The sequence below is a fragment of the Amphibalanus amphitrite genome, unplaced genomic scaffold (genome assembly GCF_019059575.1).
Source record: "Amphibalanus amphitrite isolate SeventyFive unplaced genomic scaffold, NRLGWU_Aamphi_draft 000577F_arrow, whole genome shotgun sequence".
NCBI classification, from domain to species: Eukaryota; Metazoa; Arthropoda; class Thecostraca; order Balanomorpha; family Balanidae; genus Amphibalanus; species Amphibalanus amphitrite.
Window position 1 is genome coordinate 1 of NW_024882071.1, and position 21,798 is coordinate 21,798.

The 21,798-nt window shown below is 48.9% G+C and overlaps 2 long non-coding RNA genes across 8 annotated transcripts; both read right to left on the reverse strand.

Moving 5' to 3' along the window:
- Window positions 1-143: 143 nt before the first annotated feature.
- On the reverse strand, window positions 144-17,538 carry LOC122394176. Of its 7 annotated transcripts, none has more exons than XR_006258814.1 (3): window positions 17,249-17,538; window positions 2,794-3,373; window positions 144-273 (listed from the first exon to the last, which is right to left on the reverse strand). It is a non-coding gene; the product is annotated as an uncharacterized LOC122394176 (long non-coding RNA). The 7 variants fall into 7 exon arrangements; XR_006258811.1 differs by lacking the exon at window positions 17,249-17,538 and adding an exon at window positions 17,037-17,083 and having other exon boundaries at window positions 2,794-3,370; XR_006258812.1 differs by lacking the exon at window positions 17,249-17,538 and adding an exon at window positions 17,037-17,060.
- Window positions 17,539-19,754: 2,216 nt separating this feature from the next.
- On the reverse strand, window positions 19,755-20,537 carry LOC122394175. Its single transcript, XR_006258809.1, has 2 exons — window positions 20,240-20,537; window positions 19,755-19,879 (listed from the first exon to the last, which is right to left on the reverse strand). It is a non-coding gene; the product is annotated as an uncharacterized LOC122394175 (long non-coding RNA).
- Between the last annotated feature and the right edge of the window lie 1,261 nt (window positions 20,538-21,798).

Below are 21,798 nucleotides of genomic sequence, written 5' to 3' on the forward strand. Positions count from 1 at the left end.
CTCGGCTAGCCGCAGTCAACGGTGGCAGAGCGCAAGTGGCGTGGGGCGGTGGCACCAATGGACGGGCGTTCTGGCGAGCGAGTGGCGGCATCGGTGGCGGTGGACGGCCATCTTGGCGCACGGCAGCAGCGAGCGGCTGTTTGGTAAGCACTCGTCGGGCAGCTGGACGGGGTCGGAGCTGGCTAGATTCGCCAGCCGGAACTGATGGTCGTCCGACGCCGTCTTCAGCACAACCACAGACAGACTCGCTGTCCAGCGCCTCAGTCTCTCCGTCTGGTATCACACAGGGGTGGGCTGTGTTATAATACAGGCTGGCACAGGGGAGTAGTTAAGTCAAATACCGACTTGACACGAGGGAGGCGGCTGGGTCGAACATCGAGCTGACAAGGGGTGGGGGCTGGGTCAAATACCGACCTGACAAGGAGAGGGGCTGGGTGAAAGAACAAGCTGACACAGAAGAGAGGCTAGGTCGAACACCGAGATGACACGTGTAAGTAGTTAGGTCAAATACCGACCTGACACGAAGGAGAGGGCTGTTTATTTGTTTGTTTGTTGGGGGTTAGGGCGCGCCGACTGCAAGGTCATTTTGCGCCCATAACGGAGATTTTAAATGCGTCTTAAGTTACTTACTAATTTATGTTTGATGCTTAGGAAATGAAAGTAACGGGGAAGTTGGCTGCGCGGATAAAGGAAAATAAGCCATCGTTATGGATCCAGCGCGAGTTGTCGAGATAAAATTTAAGAGAGTCACTGTGGGCACAGGATGCCCGAGGTGGTGTGACCGCATCCGGGAGAGCCGGCGGCACGTCAGTCAGCAGAACATGGGCCACTGCGAGTTGCTCCCCACAGTGGATACATGAAGGGGGCTGGGGCGAATACCGAGCTTTCAACGCAAAGGTTGTTACTCGACAGCCGAACAGGGAATGCTGGAGAGTCAGTCACCGCAGGAGTCAAAACAGAAGGGAACTGTATTATAGTTCGTTTTTTTAGTTCGACCCTCACTGTATTTTGAACAGAGCACGAGAATCGCTTACTGAATTACTGAAAAACTAGTTGGCGCACACTTATTCATAGACGATCAACTTCATCTAAAATGATTCCTAACTGGCGCCCATTTCCTGCAGATTTACAGCTCGTATTCACCCATATTTAAAACTCAAAAGTGATAGATACTTGTCTAGAATTATAACTGAATCAATTATTAAATCGCAAGACATTTGACATAACGCTATACCATCACGGCGTCGCCACCGGGGAGCCAGCAGGGGCCGGGCACCCCAACTTTGCTTGAGTTGGGAGAGGGGGGCTGGCACTCACAACTTTTTGTTCTGGGCCTCGTTTCATAAAGCTCTGCCGCTTACACTTTTCCATAATGAACGCCCTTCAAACACGGAGCGCAATAGAAGCGGTTACCAGTGTCTAAAACTTTCTAATTTAGAAGAGAATCTAAATTAATTTATTAACGACATGACGCAATTAACCACATTGCATCATGTCGCATATCATTCGTTTCGGCTGATTCGAAAGAACACAATAACGCCTTTTTGAAGCTCTAGCCTCATTGTGTGCTAAATTATTAGCAAAAACGTAGTTTGACCTTATTTGACCTCAGACGACCCGACCGGTGTTTTTTTTTTTTAGCAAACAAACACCAATTTCATCCTCAATTGAGCTAAACTGAGGGATTACAATACAAAAGCGCTAAAATGGAGCATATTTTTTACAATTGGAGCTATTAGGACAAACTTTCTTAGAATTTGTCGTGACCTCTAGATGACCTAAAGTCAACCGAACTTCACAAACCTGGATGTACGTTATACAACTCGGTAAGCTGTGCATACCCTGCCAGTTTGAATCAAATTGATGGACAACTCGAGATTTCATTGACAAAAAAAAAAACGTATTTTCAGTGCCATTTTGACCATGTACCTACCGGTTTTTGTGACCTTGTGACCTGACCTGAAGCCACTGGAACACAAAACTCCCAGGACACGTGTCAAATGGCTGCTCCAAGTTGAGTTTGAAATTTGGTGGCGCTAAGTCCTGCGGTTCTTACGATATGAACGATAAACTTAGCGATTCCGTTGCCGCTTATATAGTCAAATTTTACCCTGCATTGTACCGGTTTCGGTGACCTGGTGACCTGACCTAAAATGATAGACCTGAAATTATCAGGGAAGGTGCGAAAAGGTTGCCTCAGACGGCATGCAAAATTTAGCAGCGCAACGCGCTGCCGTTTTTGTGTTGTTCGCGAAAAACACTAGGGGGTTGCATCAACCCAATTGGTTCAAACCCATTGGCTGTACGCAGCAGGCTGATTGGCTGACGCTTAACTGGCTGCATTCTAAGGTACCTATTTCTTCAATTGAGGCACACTTTCCTCATAAAGGCTTTTTTTCAGGACGAGAAATGGAATCTCTTTGCCTAGGGTGATCGTTGGGGCGTAAAAGCTCCTGATTTGTGCTTTTTCTCAGCTCAAGCTATGGAACTGCTATTCCAGTCGAAACCCCATGTTAAAAGTGAAGCATTTTCTTTAATGACCAGTAATTTGAAAAAAAAAATAGGAGCATAAAAACTTTTGGGACACCCTGTAATTACCCAACTTCGCTGGCGGTACATGGTACGGTACACAATTGTCGCACAACTGCTATACGAGGCTCGAGATTTCCCCACTAGCCCCACAACAGATGCACCAACTATCAGCCGAGCCATTTCAACATACACATCTGGGCGAACATGACCTAGCTTCCTTCGGTACCCTCCCCCCTCCCCCCCCACACACACAGTACCCACCTGTTGAGCATCATCAGCTGAGATGTGGATCAGCGGTAGCTCTGTCCGCAGGTGCGTAGCTCCGGGGCCACTTCCGCCGCCAGCTGTTGATGTCGTTGTTGCTGTGTCCCCACAGCTACCGCCGTAGCCAATACAAGCCTCTTGCGGGCCTCGTAGCCGGCGGCTAAGGTCACCACCACGTCGTCGCGCTTGACATCGAGGGCCGCGCCGACGATGTTCCATAGCGCACACAGCCGAGGCCCGTAAAAGCACGGACACTCCGGCAACACGTGCGCTTAGGTGTCCACTGCTTCACCGCAGACCAAGCAGCGGCCAGCTTGGCATTCATTGTCGTTACATTAGGCGAACTCGGACATTGATCTCTCAATCCGGTGAAGATACTGCTCCGATCATCCCCAGTGGCCCGACCAGAGCTGATGAGTGTCAACAGCCTCCTCCCTGGTAGCGGCTCGGACCAGCGGTCCCCTATAACGATGCAGTACCAGCCAGTTGGACAGTCTGCTTGCCACCTCTCCCTGGTGGACCGCGCGACAACTCGCGGACGGACGTGAGAGTACGGACATCGACCTGGGATTGTCTGCTGGAACAGGCCAAACAAATCATCATTATTGGTCAGAGGGTTGACTTCGCAGCCGAAAAAAGGCGCTGTACGTAGTCAGAACGGCGTCCTCACGGGATAGAATACAATCTGTCGCTGAGTGAAGGGCACCGCAACAGGACGGAGGTGAAACTTGGTAAAATAGTGACACAAAATGTGTTTGTGTGAAGTGAGTTGTGGGGGGGGATGCATCGTTGGAAGACACCAGTGAGAGACACCGGGCTCCGGCGGCGCACGGCGGCCCGGCCAAGCACACATCGTACACGAGGCAGCGTGGGTCGTCCTCGCACGGCGCAGCTAGCCGAGCCGTGCGAGGACGCCGTCGCTTGCAGTCGCACAAGAAGCCACCCACAAAAAGTGCATGTGATGTTACTTCCAGGTAGCACATGTGGTCAAATTATACTCGTAAGTTCGCTTTGGTGCTAAGACCTTTGCTTGCGTTATTTTCAATCCAATCATGAATGGTATCTATTAATAAGATCTGATGACAAGTAGTATTGTCATGGGATGAACAATGGGAACTATTTTTAATTATATTCTTTTAGAATGGCTACACGTGTTTCGACAAAAAAAATATTTTTCAAGCCTTAATATCCAAATGACATTATTTAAACATTGGCCTAAATACACATCATGCAAGTCAATAAGTGACATAACTGATAGTAAATTCCTTCGAAGAAACATGTCGCATTCTATGTCGCACCCCTGTACGCCAGATCCCTTTCAAGTAGCTGAGCCGCGTACCTACTGAGTTTCACTTTACTAACACTGCCGTTCAAAGTTGAAAGTGTAGAAATGAATGCTGCCTCTAAATCCTGTCTATGTTTCTTTTGGAACTCTTTACACAAAATTGAAGCTCCGTTCCAGTCTGGAAGGTGACCTGCCACGTCGACATGTTGTACAAAATACAAATGCATTAGACAGTCTATCTATATTACTATTTGAGGAGGGTGCGTCTGTCCGTTACCGAGGTCCCGACTTGGTGGTGCTTTGCGTGGACTACAGGCCAGACCGTTGCACCTAGCCCGATGAAATTTGCACAACTTATAGATCAAGGATGCGCGACGTGCCTTTGAGGGGTCTCAGCTCGATCGGATTGATAGGGACGCGTGGCGCGTGCTCAAAAGTGCAAATTCGCGTCATAGACTTTACATGTATAAATCGGCGTGCGAAATCGGGCGAAAACGGCTAATTTTGGCCGACACGGGTCCAGTTCCCGTGCAATATCTTGGTGACCAGGGGTCCGACCGGCACGGGGAAAACAGCATCGGGTACAGAATTGAACGGGCTATTGAATGGTGTGCAATGCAGAGGATAGCACGCGCCACGTGCACCGGAGAGGGCACTTTTATTTGAAAAATTGCGGTTTTTGAGGGATTTTGGAATTAATTTTATTTTTAGGTGACCGTTAAATGGAGCGAGTTGAATCAACGCCTATTTGCAAGAGAAAGGTACCGCCTCTCATATAAAAATTGTGAAAAGCTGATTGATCCAAATCAAGGTGGTGCAAATCACAGGAGAAAATGGTGTGTGTCAATTTGTGCCACTTTATTAATCACACGGGGTTTGCTGCATAACCTGATACCTTTGGCAATTGAATATGATACCATTGGATAGAGCATTCAATTCTGTCCAATATTCACTCTTCATTTTTTGCATGATTAGCAACAGTTCCTTAAAAATGTAAATGTTCCAAACCATTACATTGTCATTTTTAGCGAAATTCATCGATCCCTCAAAGACTTCACGCCAGTTTTCGAATCATTCTAAAGTAGAACGCATGATAATACGACACGGGCACCTCGATGCAATGTATCTTTATGTTTCTTACCAAGTCAAAAAGCAATCGAACGAAAGGGATACCAACCAAATCGACACAGACCAACCCAATACCCTCGGGTCAAAAATAACCCTTCTTCGCGTTGCGGAGCACGCGGGTAACCCTAGTGATGCCTAAGATCGCTCTTGTGCTCTTTTGTCCGCGTATCTTTGCCTCTAAATGTTTCACCTATGTAACTTTTATCGCATGCACCACACGGAATTTTGTAAATCACACTGCCCTGGTTCTCGGTGGCTTTCTTCTTTCTTGACTGAACGAGGTTCTTGACTGTCAGACCGACTGCAGATGAAATATTGAATGATCCTTCCACAAATCTTCCTATAACTTCAGCTTCCTTTGACGCCAGTATCAAGAGGTAGTTATTTTTGTCGTTTCTTTCTCCTGCCCTTCTTCGAATTTTGATCGCCTTCTTTTCTAAACCGCAAAGATCTCAAAGACAAGAAGCTCGCAAGTTTTGATGTCAAGGCGTTGTTTACCAACGTGCCTATAGCTGGGGCGATCAAGGGCACTGGACCAGAACCCAGACATCATTCTGCCAGTGCCCAAAGCTGATTCCATTCGGCTAGTACGCTCTGTGTGGAGTTCGGCGCCCTAGAGTTCGAAGGCGCTGAATTCAAGCAGATTGACGGACTGGCGATGGGGTCACCTTTGAACCCGGTACTCGCCTGCATATTTAGGAATATTAGAAGCAGATCACTTTCTACGCATAGCCGGAACCGATACTACCTGGTTCCGGTATGTCGACGACATCTTGATCATCACAAACAACGACAAGGATTTGATGTCTTTGCTTGGCCAGATCAACAACGTTCAACCAAAGATACAATTTACCTGCGAAGAGGAAGATAACGGTACGCTAGCATTTTTGGACACGCGTATCTGGAACCGTAGTAAAAAGGCGGCGTTCTCAGTTCACAGAAAGCCGACCAACAAAAAATGACCTAATTCACTTCTACTCAGCCCACAGAAGCCGAACGAAAACAGAAGTGGTAATTGGGCTTCTATCTACGGGCCTTTCGTATTTGCTCTTAACAGTTTTAGAACAAGAAAGTATTTATTAAGCTCAAGTACCACCAGGCCTCCTATATAGTTTAGAGAAGAAAGTGATAAAAATTCGAAGAAGGGCAAGAGAAAGAAGAAACGGCAAAAAAACTACCTCTCGGTACCGGCATCAAAGGAAGCTGAAGTTATAGGAAGATTTGTGAAATGATCATTCAATATTTCATCTCCAGCCGGTCTGCCGACCAAGAACCTAGTTCAGTCAAGAAAGAAGAAAGCCACCGAGAGCTAGGGCAGTGTGATTTACAAATTCCGTGTGGTGCATGCGATAAAAGTTTCATAGGTGAAACATTAGAGGCATAGATGGCACAAGAGCGATCTTAGGCATCATAGATTGTCTAATGCATTTGTACAGCATCAGGCACATACCCATGATTTTGCCCAGAAGGGGCCACCTGCTCTCAAAGGGCCCACTGGTCATCCGGGGGACCCCTGCCAACTCAGACAGGGGCAGTGGCGGCGGAACACCTTCAATTAAGGGGGGGGGGGGCACTGCCGACTTTTGGTTCCATTCTTTCCATGCAACGCCCACAGGGCTAATGTTAAAATGCCATAATCAAGGGTGGCACGGTGCCCCCCGTTCCGCCGCCTATGGCAGGGGGCGTGCCCAGAACCTTTCATGGGGGGCTGGGTACAGTGGGCCCAGTCGTCCCTTGCAGACGGGCCCATCTGTAACGGTCTTAGTCCTAAGAAAATGTGGAAAATTGGAAGTCGAAAACGTCATTTTGCCTGAAAGGTATGCATAATATGCACATAATCTTATGAGCGAGCGTAGCGAGCGAACGCCTCAGAGTCGCCGGTGTAGGTCCCTCGCACTGGTCTGGGGCGCTCAGAGGTGCCAGTGAAAGACCATCAGATGCAATGGTGTGGGGTCCTCACAGGCGCCGTTGTGGGGGCCTTAGGGCTTAGAGACACTGGTGGGGGCCATCATAGGCATGTGTGGTACTGTGCCTGTGGGGACCTGGGCTGAAAGTTACTGGTGGCTCTTCATAGGCCGACAAGGGACACTCAGAATCCGGCCAGAGTCGCTGGTAAATGCCGTCAGATGCGCTACCGGAGGGCTCTCAAAGGCGCCGGTGTGGGGGCTCTTAGAACCGCAAATGCGGGCCTTCAAGAGGCATTGGTGTGGGGCGCTAAAGGCCGCCGTCCACTGCTTGAATATGCGCTGAATTTAACGTTGGGGTCTATGAGCTGCGCGCCGAATGCCGTTCAGCGCCGAAAGCGCGATTCAGCTGATTATTTACCGGCTGTTGAGCGTCGAATCATGCGCTGACGACTCAAGATTACTTTACTTCTCCTGACGACTTAACTACTTCAAGTTTTCAGTGCGCACTAGGCATGGATGATTATGCGCAAAATACGCTCCTAACCAATGGACGGCGACCTTTAGAGGTGGCGGTGAGGGCCTTCGCAGGCGCCGTTATGAGGGCACTCAGAAGCACTGGTGTGGGTCGTGAGGCCATAACATACGGATGTGGGGCTCTTACTGATCCCTCATTGGCCAGCTAGGCCATCGGAGGCCGGCAAAGGTTCCTCAGAAGCGAGTGTGGGGCCCTTCTGGAGATAAGTGTGGCTACATTAGAGCCCACGAGTTGCTCTCTCAAGCCCTGCCGCGTCCTTTTCAATTGAAGGATGGTCAGCGTGGACCCTCTGCCGCCAATTGGCACCATAGGGCCCCTCGGGCCCGATGGAACCTAAACCCGATAACGGGCACATGCCCACTAGCCCCCTGGCTATGCCACTGAATCCAAGTGATCAGGGACCCCCTTAATCAGGGGCGTCTCAGGTGACTAGGGGACTTTCAATTGGCCAGATCCCACTAAGTGACCAGGGAACCCTCTTATCAACAGGGGCCAGTTACATCAGGGGCACCTCGGGTAACTAAGGGCCTTCATATGGCTGCAGGGGCCTTGCAGATAACCAGACACTTCCCGGTTAAACACGATCCATCAGGTGACCGACCAGGGTTACTTCAGACCACTGCCCAGTGGCCAACCAGGTGATCAGAGGCCCCTCAAGTAAGTAGGAATCATCATATAATCAGGGGCCCGTCAAATAACCAGGTACCCCTCAGATAGCCAGGAGCCCCTCATATTCAGGGGCCCTATGTGGCCAGGTGGCCCCTCAGGTGACCAGGAGGTCCCTCAGCTGACCAAGAGGCCCATCAGGTAACCAGGGGCCCCTCAGGTGACAAGGGCCCCTCAGATAGCCAGCCAGGGGCACCATATATGTGACCAGGGGGCCCTAATGCGACCAAGAGGCTCTTCAGGTGGACAGAGGCCCTCAGATGAACAGGGGGCCCTCAGGTGACCAGGGGGCCCTCAGATGGTCAGGATCCGCTCAGATGACCAGGGGGTTCTCAGGTGACCAGTGAGGTAACTAGGGGGCCCCTCAGGAGATCAGGGGCTCATCAGGTAACTAGGGGGCCTCTCAGGTGACCAAAAGGTCCCTCAGATGATCAAGGGCCGCTCAGATGACCAGGGAGCCCCTCAGGTGATCCAGTGATGTAATTAGGGGGCCCCTCAGGTGACCAGAGGTCCCTCAAGTGACCAGGGGCCCCTCAGGTGACAAGGAGGCCCCTCAGGTGGTCAGGGACCCCTCAGATGACCAGGGGGCTCCTCAGGTGACCAAGGGGGCCTCAGGTGGTTAGGAGTCAATCAGTTGACCAGGGGGCCTCTCAGGTGACCAGTAAGGTAACCAGGGGCCCCTCAAGTGACCAAGGGGCCCCTGAGGTGACCAGGGCCCCTCAGATGGCCCAAGGGCCCCTGAGGTGACCAGGGGACCCCTCAGGTAACCAGTGGCCCTCAGTTAGGATGGGGTGCTGTGGGCTCGTCACTGTGACGGAATCCCTCTTTGATATTTTTTTCTTTCGAGTAAAAGACGTTCTGTCTAGTATTGGAATTAAGGCACGGGGATCCAGCACGCCTTCGGCGTGCAGGTTCACCAGAGTTATCCCTGGACCGCAGGGGCCCCCTCGCGCCTTCGGCGCTCAGGGGGGGGGACATGGCCCCCGTGGCCCCCCTTGGGTACGTTACATACTGTACACCATGTCGACGAGGCAGGTCACCTTCCAGACAGGAATGGAACTTCAATTTTGTGTAAAGGGTTGCAAAAGAAACATAGACAGGCTTTAGAGGCAGTATTCATTTCTCCGTTTTTAACTTTCAATGGCAATGTTGGTAAAGTGAAACTCAGTAGGTAGTAGGTAGGTACACGGCTCAGCTACTCGGTAAGGGATCTGGCGAACAGGGGTGCGACATAGAATGCGACATGTTTCTTCGAACGAATTTACTGTCTGTTATGTCACTTTATTCACTTGCATGATGAGTATTTGGCCCAATGTTTTAATTTTTGTCATTTGGATATTAAGGCTTGAAAAATGCATTTTTTGTCGAAACACGTGTAGCCATTCAGAAGAAAATATAATTAAAAATAGTTCCCATTGTTTATCCCATAATAATAATGATATATATATATATATATATATATATATATATATATATATATATATATATATATATATATATATATATATATATATATATATAAATACGTTTAGCGCATTTGCTTTAAAAAATATATGAATTTTCTATTTAGTATAATTTCACAGGCCTGAACTTTCCACTCGCATGGTCCGTTTGGCAGCAGAATTTTACATTTTCCCACTGGCACCCAAGCCCAGATAGTACTTTCGGGGCTGAGCTGGGGTCGCGCAAGCAGCCGCTTCCGACGTCGCAGGTTCATATCCGGCTCCACATCCGGCTCCTGAACGCAGCCACAGGGATCGTATTCGTGAGGCACCTCAACCGTGCACCCGACCAGACTGTCGTTCACGTAAAGCTGTGTGTTCCGTACAAGCCTGTCGCGATTTTCCTATGTTCTTCAAAATGCCGGCATTACTGTGACCTTCTTGATTATCACCTGTTTCTCCCTCTTATTCGCTGTCTGATGGTATTTTAACGTCGGTGTTGTTTAACTCTCTCCGTCCGTTTCCGTCTGCAGGGCGCGGCAGTCCAGTCCATGTGGGGCCCAGCCCATGTGTGGCCCTGACCGTGGTGCATACTTCCGACCCCGTTTGCATAGGCGGCGGAACGGGGAGGGCACCGGGGCACAGTGCCCCCCTTTGATTTTGACATTTTAACATTAGCCCTATGGGCGTTGCATGGAAAGAATGGGACCAAAAGTCGACAGTGCCCCCCCCCTTAATTGAAGGTGTTCCGCCGCCACTGCATAGGCGTAGGAACAGGGGGGCCGGGGGGCCATGGCCCCCCACTTTCGGAGGTGGGGGGGCCAGCAATGTTAACTGCCCCCCCCCACTTTTTGCTGACTTAAGTGTCTGTCTCATGTCTGTACCTAGGTACCAGTGCTACCACCCGGTAACTTGACAACAATTCAGCTTGCCCTTTAATGAAGATTACAAACAAACAAAAACAAAGATTCCCTTTTGTTTCTACAGCGTTATTGACCGCAATTTCCTTCACTCAATGACGGAAACCATATCAGAGACAAGACTGTGGGTCCTGGTGACAGCATTTTGTTGAATACGAGGCACGGGACAGCGAGCACGGAAAAGGTATAAGACAATACTAGCACGGTGCAGGAGAATGCGTATACAAACGACCAACGCTTGACCGGATCTGCTTGGGGTCGGCATAGTTCGTCAAAGGCGTACTAGCTGGGTGCCAGGGTGACCATGCCCCCGCCTCGGCTCAAACAGGCTGGGGGCCAGCAATGTCTGTATCTGCCCCTTCCCTTCCACTTTCAGTGCAGTGGCGGTCGCAGAGGGGGGGATCAGGGCCATGCCCTTCCCCCCTCCAAAGGCTAATCAGGGGGCCATCATATCATTTGCCGCCCCCCCCCCAAACAACCAATGGGCCCCCATGGGCGTATGGGGCTCTGGCCCTTATTCGATTGTCACGAGGCTCAAGAATCCCACGCTAGCTATTAACAGCTCCCAAGCCAGTCTTTGAGGGTCCTACACTGATATTGGAGGGCACTTCAGTGGCGGTCAAGCGCCGACATTGACCGCTGAGAACCCACATTGACCTCATTTGAGGGCCCCTAAACCGGCCTCAAGGGTCCAGTCGGCGTCTGAGGGCCTCACACCGGCCTCTGGTGGCCTCATTTCTGTCTCTGGGGTCCCAAGACTAACCTTTAGGTGCCTCTGAGGGTCCTGCACTGAATTCTGATTTCTGAAGACCCGATGCCGGCCTCTAAGGTCCGCATCGGCCTCTGAGGGTCAATCTTGGCCTTAGAGGTCCAACGCCGGCACATGCCGGTCTTTTAGGGCCCCACACTGACCTCTAAGGGCCCATGCTGGCCTGTAAGGACCCGTCATTAGCCTATGAGGGCATTGTACGGGATTCTGAAGACCTGATGCCGGCCTCTGAGGCCCATCTTTGTTTTTGAGGGTCTTCTGCTGGTCTCTGGGGTCCAACACCGGCCCATGCTGGTATTTTAGGGTCCCACATTGACCTCTAAGGGCCCCGCACTAGATTCTGAAGATCCTATGCCGGTCTCTAAGTGTCCGCATCGGCCTCTGAGGGCCCACCTTGGCCTTTGAGGGCCTTCCGCTGGTCTTTAGGTTCCAGGTCCCGCCCATGCCGGTCTGTTACGGCCCCACACTGACCTCTAAGGGCCCATGCTGGCCTGTAAGGACCCGCATTAGCCTCTGAGGGCCTTGCACTGGATTCTGAAGACCCGATGCTGGCCTCTGAGGCCCATCTTTGTTTTTGAGGGCCTTCTGCTGGCCTCTGGGGTCCAACACCGGCCCATGCCGGCATTTTAGGGTCCCACACTGACCTCTGAGGGCCCATGCTGGCCTGTAAGGGCCCACATTAGCCTCTGATGGCCCAAGTCGGCATCTAAATGTCTCATCCTGCCCTTTGCAGGCCCTGTACTGGTCTCTGAGGGCCTCAACCCTCACCGGCCGATGGGGGGGGGGCGGGTGCCGCCCCTCCATAGTTTTTTTTTTCGCGATAGCTCCGAACACGCCGGTGATAGAGAGCTGAAGCTTTGCATACCTGAGCTTTGAATCAAGCCGGATCTTTTGACGCCAGCCGCATTTTCGGGTCAGATCAGGTCACTGACCCATGAGGTCATAAGTGAACCTCTGCACGGTCTTCAGATGTCGCAACTTCGCAACGCCCTCACTGCCAGAGGAGATTTCACAGGGAAATGAACCTTGGAGGACCTAGTATCTATTTGGAGTTTGACAACTTGTACATCTCGGATTTTTCCTAAGGTCATTTTCGTGACCTCACCATTAGGTGTAAGTCAATGGGGATAAACTGAAAACTTTTTCTGGCGCTGTAAACGATCTTCAACTATCTCAAGCACACTGAATCTTTCATGCACTCCTTGCAAGGTTCGATGCGTCACTTTTGCAATGTTGACCTTGCGCGACGTCATTTATGAAGTTATAAGGGTCATATAAGTTTGTCGTCAATAACTACCGATCAAATTGAGCTAGCGAGTCGGGGAAGCCATCAATGGACTCAGGAAGACCTGCCGCATCGAATGATATGCGACATGACCTCCTTCGACCAATTTCGTGACCTAAGGGCGCTGACCTGACCGTGACCCGTGGTCAACACCCTCAGTTTACCTCACCCAAACAAAAAGTACATCATTCGACGCGCCTGGGAGAGGCGAACACGATGCTGGCAAAATTGCGGCTCTGCGGCCGTTTTTTTGCGAAGTTATTCACCAAAAACGGAACCGTGCCTTGAGGCACTTGACCTGACCTCAGAGGTCACCGGTTGACCTAGAACCTTAAAATCGGGTATCGATCTCTGCGTCTTGTAACGGCGCACACGCTCGTTTTTCCGCGACGCGCTAGCTCAACCTGGGGCGCAACGGCGAGGGGGGTCGTACCCGCCCACCGCCCCCTCGGCCGGCGCGTATGTAGAAAACCTATAGGTCCGGTCCGACGAGGGTTAAACTGGCCTCTGATGGCCCAGACCGACCTCTAAAAGTCCCACACCGGTCTCTGATAGTCAATCAGCCCAGTTGCAGTGGTCGCTGATATAAAACCTCTTAAAAACGTTATAGGTCTGGCTGAGCCTAGCTAGGCCGTTCATGCTGATTTTTATAGGTATATTGAAAAGACTCGCTTTGCACGTTTCACGCTTGCTCGTAATGAAAAAGTTGCTGGATGCCTCTGGAATTTGCATGGGTGCCAACGGCTGCGGAGGACAGGGGAACGCGTCCATCAGTTTGAGTTTATGGACGGGAGTCTCCCTGAAATTTTAACCAATTTTGTTTTTGTTTTTGTCTCGATTTTTTTAAACTCTGATCATGTTTGCGAAAACGAAGTGGCCGAAATCCGAGGAGAAATCGGATTTTGGGGGTAGGTTAGGTTTTGGACCTCTGGGACCTTGCCCCCCCCCACTTTCGAAAACGTTCCTACGCCTATGCGCCACTGCCCGTTTCAGTTGTCACCAGAGTGTCGCTGGGGAGACGACCCGACCGAAGTTCTCTCCCCGGCATCGAACGAATATAGCTATAGCCGACAACCACGAGTATCTAGACGGTAGACCCGATTACCAAACGAGAAGCTGAGCTCGAAACCGAGCCAAAACGAACTCTGCAACGCTGTGTTATCGGCCCAGCCGGGCGTGCACGAGTCGCCGTGCAGACAGGGTGCTTGGGCCAGACAGGCGTCGTCCAGGACGCAGCGCGGGTCGGCGGCCGTGTAACCGGGCCGCAGCTCGCAGTGGCAGCTGTAGCTGGGCCGGGTGGCGGCGCTGCGCCTGTAGGTGCCCTTCCTGCGGTCCGCAGGGCGCGCCCAGTCGGCACGGGTCGCGCGGCTGCTGACACAGCGGCCCACAGCCAGCGATAACCGTGGCGGTACGGGACCGCAGCGGCCACCATAACAAGACCGCCACACTCCACACAGGTTAGCCTGCACGCAGCTCAGGTCGTCCAGAGAACGCGGCTGCAAGTTGCAGCGCGTCTGGCAGCTGCAGCTGTCGGCGACGCTACTGCGCTCGGCCCGGTGGCCAACCTGCCGATATTGGAGCGCCTCACCGTCCGCCCACGGGTTCAGAGGCTCGGCACCCACCAGTTGCGGCCGGAGCGAGAGTGCGTTCGCGTCGAGCACGCTGCAGCGGCCGCGCAGGTAGTACAACACGTGATGCTGGTTGTCACCAAAGATGGCCGTGTCAAGCCGCTGGCCCAGGCGCTGCCGCGATTACCGGTGCGCCGAGCCGGCCGAACAAGCACCAGCTAACGCCCACTGCGGCAAGTGGCCTGCAAACTGCGGAATGCACATCCCTCCACTCAACATCTTTTTGAGCATGAAAATCGTCCTTGTCCCAAGTGCCCCCCCCCCTTCCCATAATGGACAGCTGCATCCGCCAGTTAGTTTTTGCTAATATCATAAAAAGGTAGATATTGGCCAGCCTCTGGCATCAGACACCAGCGCCCAGAAAAGAATGTACTTTAGGGGTCTGAAGCAGAATCAGTTGCAACTCGCAATTGTAATAATTTGGTAAAGCAGAGTCCTGATTGGTTCCAGTCCACTGAAGTTCTACACAGTCAGTCTGCAAGATTTATTTCACAATAATTACCTGTGAATTACACACAACACAAATGCTATAGGCAATGGGTGCCTTAGCACTGAGAATATTACCTTCTGAAGATGGAGAAAAAAGATAAGATATATGTTCTATGCAATTCAGAATCAGTAAAAAAAAAAAATTCAAGTTAGGAACTGCCCTTGTAAACAGGTACCTATACAATGGCACTTGGCTTGGCAACACAGACTCACAGTTAAACTTGGGTGATAAACAAGGTACTTTATTTTCTTATTTTGGATTATTTTGGAGGAGATTTTATATTTTGGTAAAAACTGACCTACATTATTCACACAAAAACCATAGATAGGTATTCATTTCACTGAACATTATCTTCCATGTACAAAGACCCCGTTCAAAGCCAAAAGTTGGGTTTTTGCCCCCCAAACCCAAAAGACTCATTGTGCGTAAAAGCAAATCTTGTCACCAACCCCAAAAGCGACTTCTCACTAAGGTAAGGTCAAAAGAGAAATTTGTCCCGAGTTCAAAAATTATTTGTCGCTAAGCCCACAAGCTGCTTTAGTCACTAAAATCCAAAGCTATTTTTCCTCTATGTCCAAAAGCAAGTTTTGATCCTAAACTCAAAAGTAACTTGTCGCTATGCCAAAAAGCGGCATTTCCACAGTCAATTTTTTTTGCTAAGCTGAAAAGCCGCTTCAGCCCCTAAAACCCATCAGCTATTTTTCTGCTATGCCCAAGAGCAAATTTGACTCAAAACCCAAAAGCGAGTAGTCGCTAAGCTCAACAGCGAAATTTATCCAAAGTAAAGAAATTATTTGTCGCTAAGTCAAAAAACTGCCTTAGACCCTAAAATCCAAAAGCGACTTTTGACCCTAAACCCAAATGTAACTTCTCGCGAACTCAAAAATGACATTTGCTAAATAAAGTCAAAAAATTATTTGCCGCTAAGCCAAAAAGCTGCTTCAATCCCTAAAATCCAAAAGCGACTTTTCCGTTATGCCCAAAAGCAAATTTTGACACTAACCCCAAAACTGACTTGTTGCTAAGTTCAAAGGCGACAATTGCCCAAGTCCATAAAAGCCTGTCGCAAAGTTCAAAGGCTGGCTGCTTTTGACCCCAAAATCCAAGTGACCTTTTTCCATGCTCAAAAGCAAAGTTCATTTTTGTCCTTGTCGCTAAGCCCAAGTGACTTACCTACTGGTGGGTCAAGAACTTACTTTTGGCCCAAGACCAAAAAAGCAAGTTTGTGCGGTAGTAGTATACAGTGGTGGATCCAGCTCAGTTTTTTTTTTGGGGGGGGGCAAACCATAACAATTTATTGATTCTTTCCATGCCTCGTCCATAGGCGTAATGTTAAAGTTATGCCATTTGGGAGGGGAAAATGCCCATTTTGCCCCCCCCCTCCCTGGATCCACCACTGGTAGTAGGTATAACAGGCATCATGCTTGTTTTTTTTGCAACCAAGGGGAGGTGCTGTAGGTTAGGATGTAGGTTGTGGGTTTCAGGTTGTAGGTGGTAGATTTTAGGTTGTAGGTTGTAGATAAGGTTAGGTTAGGTTTAGTTATTTTTGGTTTGGTTAGGCTTGATAAGAAAGCTCTCTGGGTATAGCGCCTCTCCTCGGTTGCAAAAAGGAGTGTGACGCCTGCTTTGCGACTAACGTTTGTGCAATATCAAACACCAAGCATTTCACCTAGATATTAGGTAATTTACAAATGTAATCCTGAGGCTGGATTCAAACGTTAGCAGGCACTAAATCTGGATACAATACCTACTACTAAAGAAAATACATGAATTGCGCCAGGATTTAACAAATTGCAAAAAAATGGAACAGCCATTTGGCTCATTTTTGAAGAATAGTCATTCTTACGAGTAAAAAGACAATTGTATTTATATTAAGTTCTTGTTTTACTATTTTCTTGTAATATTCATATCATCCAGATAAATATTCAAATAAATATTTTCGATGTTACCTTTTTATGATAAGTAAAACATTCAAGCCGATAGGTAGGCATTTTCAGGCATTTTATAGGTATTTAGCAACTGCCGAGACCAAAGCGACGCGGGCAACAAAAGAAACCGTGGGGATAACGTCATTTTGAGTCATGAGATAGACATAAATGGTTTTAAGTACAAGGCATCTGCACATTTAACACTCAAAACAATTCAAATTAGCATTTTTATTGATAGACAATTGCCTAGATCTTACCGTCGAAATCGAAGCCGCCCAGCGCGCGAATGGCGGACTGGTAGTTGATAGAGCTGGACACCAGTACTTCTGGATGGGCGTGTTGTCATTTGAAGGTGCCTATTTACTACCTATTTAAAAACGCTAGGTATGAATTTGTTATTATTTAATCTACCTGCCACCCAAAACCGAAAACATCAAAATATTTGCAATTGTACATGCAAAATACCTACCCATTCCATCATCACAAAGTACCATCTCTTTCATACGTCATCAATATGGCACAGCAGAAAGCTGAAATGCCCGGCGGATTTGTGTGAACGCGAGGGAAGTCACGTGACCTTGAGTCACACTCTTTATGGCAAAATCCAGTAAAAAGGGGCCCATCTGATATTTATACAGACGTTATATTACGACATAAGGAAGGCGTTGTGATGCTCAGCATAGTGGTGCCCGATTTTCGGGCACCACTATGCAAACGGGCACCACTTCGCGTAGGTGTATCGGACAAAGGGCACCACTACGCTGGTCTTACAAACGCACACACACACACACACACACACACACACACACACACACACACACACACACACACACACACACACACACACACACACACACACACACACACACACACACACACACACACACACACACACACACACACACACACACACACACACACACACACACACACACACACACACACACACACACACACACACACACACACACACACACACACACACACACACACACACACACACACACACACACACACACACACACACACACACACACACACACACACACACACACACACACACACACACACACACACACACACACACACACACACACACACACACACACACACACACACACACACACACACACACACACACACACACACACACACACACACACACACACACACACACACACACACACACACACACACACACACACACACACACACACACCACACACACACACACACACACACACACACACACACACACACACACACACACACACACACACACACACACACACACACACACACACACACACACACACACACACACACACACACACACACACACACACACACACACACACACACACACACACACACACACACACACACACACACACACACACACACACACACACACACACACACACACACACACACACACACACACACACACACACACACACACACACACACACACACACACACACACACACACACACACACACACACACACACACACACACACACACACACACACACACACACACACACACACACACATGCAAAGCAAATAGATAATGCAAGGCGTAAGGCGAATTTCAAACAAAAAATAAATTACGTGAGCGTCACGACTCTTCTTAGGAGAATAGTTTGTGGCTGGACCTGTAACACCCTGCAATAATGACAGCAGAAAATGGCCAGGAACATTATTGCGACAGAGGACAATAAGATTATATGGGGAAAAACAAACTGCAAAATATACAACACCGAATCCAATAGAAGTCAATATAAATAAATGAAGCTGCAAAAATGCAAACAACATCAAACATATAGCAAACCGTTGCCTGATAGCATGCCCCTAACAAATATGAAATAAAACATGTGCAACGTGCTGCTACGATGATAGGTATGCTTTTAACGGCGTTTCGAAAACAAATTGGCGACGGTACCCTGCGCAACCGTACAATGTCCTACCGTGCACCGTACTACCGTATACCGCACTATCGTGTACCGTACTGCCGTACACCGTACTACCGTATACCGCACTATCCTGCCCCGTACTGCCGTACACCGCACTACCATGCACCGTACTACCGTATACCGCACACCGCACTACCGTGCACCGTACTGCCGTATACCGCACTATCGTACAACGTACTACCGTGCACCGTACTACCGCACATCGCACTACTGTGCACCGTACTACCTTGCACCGTACTACCGTGTACCATAGTACCGTACTACCGTACTGCCGTACACCGTACACCGCTCTACCGTACAGCATACTTGCGTACACCGTACCGCGACAAATCGCCCTCATGTCCGTACACCGATCTCCCATAAACTGTACTTCCGTACGCCTTACCGTACACAGTACTACATACACCGTACTACCGCACCGCACAAAGCACTATCGTACACCGCATTACCAAACTCAGTACTAGGTACCGTACTTCCGTACTGCCTTACTACCGGACTACCGTACAACGATACTACCTACTATATATCATGCATACACCATACTAGGGATTAGGGAATGTATATCAACCCTTCCTTACGCCATACAGGTACAGCCCACCGCTATAGTAATGTGTGGTTTTACCAATCTCAACGGATGGCTTTGACTGGCGATTTTTTAATGCGGAGCGATCGAAAAGAAGAAGTCAATAGATAAAGCTGCAGCTGCAAAGGTGACAATGCACGTAAGCTACATTCAAAGTTTAATGTAGTCTGGCTAATCCTTCCTAAGCTTCAGAAGCAGAACATACCCATGGCTGAAACCGCACATTACTTCTGCTGTGGACTGACCATACACTGTATTCTGAACTACCATATTTTCATACAGTGCTAAATCATAGACCTAATGAATGAAAGTAATTATCCTTCTTAATGTAGCTTTTACTTTGTGTGTAAACAGAGATAAAAACAACATAATGCTATGCAGTTGGAAAGAGCTCCAGCTGCAAGCCACCTTGCTACTCACCTCATACACAAAGAACCAGGCAGTGTAGAAGATGCCTATTCCCAGAAGCAGGGTTGTGAGATGCGGGAAGATGGAGGGGTTCACCGGCGAAACAAAACGGCTCATCTGCTCAATGTCCAGCTGAAACAAAAAAGAACAAAAACTTCAGAATTAAACAGCATCCGAGTGGTTTCTGATACACTTGGGATTGCGGAATGTGTGATACAGGTCTAATGTGCAGCACAACTATGTTCACAAAATTTTGTCTTGTCTAGTCTTGGGGTAGGACACATAGCTTCACAAGGCCAGTCCTCCGTTGTCCACCGCACCAAGCATGTTCACAGAAAACCCCATGTTCCAATGTTTGGCTATGAAATTAGATAGTGCATATTACACAGGTTACATACATAATGCAAATGTACACACATGGGGTATGCCTATGTTATATGCTAGTTGGTTGGTTTGGGTTAAGTACCATATCCGGTGATCCAAGGTACTAACCGGATTCCGGAACTCCCACGCTGTTCCAACTTCCAAGCGGTCAGACAGTGGCAATGCATTGCCTGGGAATCAAACCCAGATGGCTGAATTTAGAGGCGAGGAACTAACCCTAGACCAGAACGCTCCCCCTATGTTAGTACGAGCGAGCGAAGCGAATTCTTTTCAATATTACGGAAAATTCTCAGTATGAGCGGCCCGACCCAGCCTGTAACGCTTTGGAGAGGCATTATATCTCAGTAACCGTTATATCTCAATAACTGCTGCTAACAACTGCTGGACCCATTGTCCTGCGGTCTTTTTTGTTGGAAAGTCCTATTCCTTCTACCCCGTAATTGACTACTCTTGATACATTTCAGGGGAACGTCGTGGCATGTGCCACGTGAAAAGTCAAGGGTGTTCAAACATGTCATTCACCCATTTTGTTTGCGGATGAGACAGCATTTGCATTGCAGCATTTGCATTCACAACCGTTTCTCTTTCTTTCTTTGTGAAGCATTAGCACCAACTAGGGTAGACTTGTCGAGTTTCCACAACAATTCACATGCAGACGCACAACACCAGTTCCCTGACTCAAGGCCCACCCACTGGCCCCAGCTTGTGTCCAACTACATTCTTTGGAATTGGCGCATCTCTGAACGACTTGGGTTTCCCTCCTTCTCACTCCTCTCCTAAGAGCAAGGCTGAGGAAACCCAACAGGTGAGTTAAACAGGTGAGTTAAGCTGTTTTGCAAAAGTAGTGATCTTGAGAGGCTCATATATCCGCAGCTGCTTGGGCGATTATCTTGCAGTAATTTTTGTAGGGTAGCTGCATCCCTTCACCTAAGGTCGGATACTCCTGAGCTCTGTGAGTGACCCCAATTTGTTCCCATTTCAATAACTCGGTAATTACTGGGGCGATTTCACTTAAACTTGGCATACAGGCAGGCACCTACCAGGCGATGCATGTCCATGTGTTGCAGCTAGGGTGCTACTGCACATGTGCAAGCACAGGGGGCGCTTCCAGATCTTGAGAATGGCTGGGCTGATTGCGCTCAAATTTGGTACACAGTTGGGGACCGGTTAATAGGGTACAGTGCATAAGCCACTTTGGACCCCATTCATTGGAACATGCGCACATGCAGAATGCCGCTTCCAGATCTCATTAATTGCTGGGCCGATTGAGTCCAAATTCGGCACACCACTAGTGACCTATTAGAAGGGTGCTTTGAGCAGGCCGGATGGAAGTACCCTCTCACCCTTCCGCAATCCAGGGCTCAATATCTTGCTCCTCGTTCTTCGCCCCAAAGGCGTTTAACTGGCATATACATAAGCAATCTCTAAATTAAGTTATCCAATGGCATGATGTTCTTTAAATGAAAACCACCATACACCTACATGAAGCTTATTTAGTTTACATCAGTTTATAGTAGGCGAGACAAAATTTAAGCATTAGGCATTCAACGACCCGAACCCTAAGAAAAACATAACATACATACCATGGTTCACTCTATTCAGCTCAAGTTCTTCAATTGCAATAAGCAGCAATATTAATAAAATATATGCTCTTCACACGCGGTGAC